A 4,144-nucleotide genomic window follows, 5' to 3' on the forward strand; every position below is an offset into this window, starting at 1 on the left:
GCATCCTACAGTGCAAAGGGCAGCCCCAAGTGAAGGAGCATTCGCCTCCAAACGGCAATAGCGATGAAGCCAAGATATTGTGTCTTAAGATCTCAATGGTGGAACAGTGGGTGTAAATTATTACTACTTTTAAATAATTGGACATTTCAGCTAAAGATTTAGAATTTTAAAATTCTATTACAGGAGAACTCTGTTCTAAGGCAGATGCATTCATCTTGTATTTTAAAAGAACAAAGCTGCCTAATGAAAATGGCAAAGAGTGAGACCATGCACTTCATCGGCTTTAGATGCATCTTCTTCCCAGCTCAGGAAGCTGTTCCGTTCTCCAGCGAACACCACTTACTACCTAACGACTGTTTCCCCAGGGACCTGTGAGTGCACTCAAATCCAAAGTTTTTATGCTGGATCACTCAAAGGGATAAAAATACATTTCTACTCAATCTTTTCTTCCCTAAAGGTAATGTCTTGTTTATCCTTCCTTGTCTCTAAATAGATAATTTAATTATTTTAACTATTACATTGATGACTAAAGGCACAGTCAAAATGAACTAGCCAGATGATCTACAATAATCAACATTAGTGTGAAAATTGTTTATGGAACTACTCGCTACCCAGCATAAATGTATTGCACATTTCCTTCATAGCACCTAGATTCTACTAGACATCACAGACGCACAGTCCCTACAAATTAGCGATTTTATATATATTTTTTTTTTTTTTTTTTTTTTAGATTGTTGCCCTATTTGTTGTTTAAGAAATGCTGACCCTTTTCACAAGATGGTGCTGAAAGCGAAGAAGGAAGTTCCTAAAGCGAAGGCTTTAAAGGCCAAGAAGGCAGTTTGAAAGTTGTCCACAGCCACAAAAAAAAGAAGATCCGCACGTCCCCCACCTTCTGGCGGTCCAAGACACTGCAACTCCGGAGGCAGTGTCCTTGGAAGAGCACCCCCAGGAGAAACAAGCTTGACCACTATGCTGTCATCAAGTTTCCACTGACCACTGGGTCAGCCATGAAGAAGATAGGAGACAACAACACACTTGTGTTCATGGTGGATGTTCAAGCCAACAACCCCCAGATCAAACAGGCTATGAAGAAGCTCTATGACACTGACGTGATCAAGGTCAACACCCTGATAGGCTGTGAAGAAGCTCTATGACATTGACGTTATCAAGGTCAACATGCTGATTCGGGCTGATGGAGAGAAGAAGGCATATGTTCAACTGGCTCCCGATTACAATGTTTTGGGTGTTGCCAACAAAATTGGGATCATCTAAACTGAGTCCAGCTGGCTAATTCTAAGTACACATATATCTTTTCACCATTTAAAAAAAAAAAAAAAAGAAATGCTGAAGGCTCTTTTACTGTTCTATATATTAATTCAAGTTGTTCAAATGCAATCCAACTAAATTTTTAATTTGTCTCACTGTTCTCTTAAAGAATTAAGTGTTATCCTTTGGAAAACAGAGTTTGATAAAAGAAACTAAAATCCAACAACGCAAAATATCTCAGCAGAAACCAACATAAGGAATCAGTATAATCCTCATTGGTTGCCCCCAGAGTAATTTAGGAAATCAACATCAAAGTAAGAGTAATCGATAATTTGCTTTAAATTCAAAAAGATGCATACATCATAAACTAAAATTCCAAACACCATCAGAAGGCATACAATAAAAAAGGTCTCCCTGTCATCTGATTTCCCTATCTCCCTACTGTCAACAGATTTTTTGTGTGTTCCTTCAGAAATTCTTTACACATACAACAAAAAATACATATTTTGATAAATTATAGTTGTGTTACATACACATTGTTTTGCTGGTTGCTTTTTCTTCCTTTTTTCTTGTGGTAAAATGCACATAAAATAAAATGTACCCTCTTAACTATTTTTAAGTGTATAGTTCAGCAGTATTCAGTACATTCACATCTTTTTACAGCCATCACCATTATCCATCTCTGGAACTTTTTTCATCTTGCAAAATCGAAACTCTGTACCCATTAAACAACAACTTCCCATATATCTCTCCCTCCAGCCCCTGGCAACCATCATTCTTTTAGTCTCTATGAATTTGACTACTCTAGATACCTCATGTAAGTGGAATCATAGTGTTTGTCTTTTGGGGACTGGCTTATTTCATTCAGCCTAATGTCCTCAAGGTTCGTTTATATTGGAGCGTGTGTCAGAACGTTCCTTTTTGGGGTTGGGTAATATTCCATTGTTATATGTAGCACACTTTGCTTATCCATTCATCACTGATGGACACTTGGGTTGCTTCCACCTTTTGGATGTTGTGAATAATGCTGTAAATGTGGTGTACAAATATTTCTTCAAGACCCTGCTTCCAATTCTTTTGGATCTATATCTAGAAGTGAAATTGCTTGATTATATGGTAATTCTATGTCTAATTTTTTGAGAAACTGCCATATTGTTTTGCACAGCAGCTCCAACAAGTGACATTCCCATCAACCATGCACAAGAGTTCCAATTTTTCCACATCCGCACCAACACTGGTTATTTTCTATTTTTGTTATAGGAGTCATCCTAACGGGTGTGAGGTGGTATCTCATTATAGTTTTGATTTGCATTTCCTTAGTGATTAATGATGTTGAACATCTTTTCATGTGCTTACTGGCCATTTGTACATCTTCTTTAGAGAAATGTCTATTCAAGTCCTTTGCCCCTTTTTCAACTGGGTTGTCTGTCTTTTTGTTGATTTTTAGTCCTCTCTATATACTGGATATTAATCCCGTCTCAGATATATGATTTGCAAACATTTTCTCTCATTCTATGGGTCGCCTTTCTACTCTGCTGAAAGTGTCTTTTTGAAGCACAAAAGTTTCTCACCCTCATGGAGTCCAATTTGCCTATTTTCTTCTTTTGTTTTTCATGCCTTTTGTGCCACATCCAATAAATCCTCACCAAATCCAATGTCATGAAGCTTTTGTCCTGTTTTCTTCTAAGATTTTTATAGTTTTAGCTTTTACATTCAGGTCTTTGATCCAATTTGAGTTAGTTTTTGTATATGGTGTTAGAAAAGGTCCCAACTCCATTCTTGTGTTTGTGGAGATCCAGTTTTCCCAGCACCATTTGTTGAAAAAACGTTCTTTCCCTATTGTCTTGTTGATTTGTCCATGTGGATGCATACAGAATTACCTCATTCCTTTCATGGCTCAGTCATATTCCATCATATAGAGGTACCATCCCTTTCCAACCTGTCCCCTGCTAAAGCCCTAAATTCCTTTCTACTGTGTTGACTTTGTAAAAATGGTAGAGTATACATTTTTATTTATGTATAGATGTGTGTGTGTTTACATATATACACACACACACGTATAAATTCTTAGCAGTAAAATTCTTGGCATAAATTATTTGCAGTAAAATCTCTGGCTAAAAAGGTAGAATCATCCAAACCACCACCAGATAATCCACTTGTGTGTTTTAAATAAAAATTAATTGTAATAAAATTTAAGCAGCCAAGAGAGACATTAAATGAAAAATGAAGACATTTTCACCTCAGCCCCAGTCATTCTACCCACTGGTTAACAATTCCTTGCAATTTTCTTCCAGAAAAAAATGGTTATGCATATACTCAGAAATATATACTTGTATATTTTTATTTGCATGAATAGGCAGACTATAGACATTACTATACATCCCAAATATATATACTCTGCTTGTTTTGTATGTGTGTGTGTGTCTTCTGGAAAAGTTACACATAATTAGATTTCTACTAACAGAATTGTATATTAGAAGGAAACTTTCCTTACACCAATGTCATCATGGGGAACCATCAACATTTTAACACTGCCATTTAGATAAGTAAAAAGTATGTCTCCGATATTACTTTTCTTAAGAATAATATGGTTTCTGTTCTAGGAGCCAGGAGGTGGGAAGAGAACAAGATGGAACAACTTTCCATCTTTTTATACTTATTTTCTTGTGAAGTGTCTTTGTCTTTTGCCCAGTTTTTATTATTTTGTTGCTTTTTCTTCTTGAATTGTATGTTTTATTTCTTACGGAAATTATTAGGCTAGCTGCTATAACAAAAAGAGCCAACAAAATTCGGTGTCTTAAATTTAATAAATGGTTGTTTCTCTCACCTATGACAATCTGAGGTGAATGTCTCATTCTGCTACACATGGTCACTCATA

The 4,144-nt window shown here is 36.2% G+C and overlaps 1 pseudogene; it reads left to right on the forward strand.

The window, feature by feature from the left end:
• Window positions 1–738: 738 nt before the first annotated feature.
• LOC117095792 lies at window positions 739–1,446 on the forward strand (annotated as a pseudogene).
• The last annotated feature ends 2,698 nt before the right edge of the window (window positions 1,447–4,144 follow it).

This window comes from Trachypithecus francoisi, unplaced genomic scaffold (assembly GCF_009764315.1).
Source record: "Trachypithecus francoisi isolate TF-2019V2 unplaced genomic scaffold, Tfra_2.0 Lachesis_group14, whole genome shotgun sequence".
Classification (NCBI taxonomy): domain Eukaryota; kingdom Metazoa; phylum Chordata; class Mammalia; order Primates; family Cercopithecidae; genus Trachypithecus; species Trachypithecus francoisi.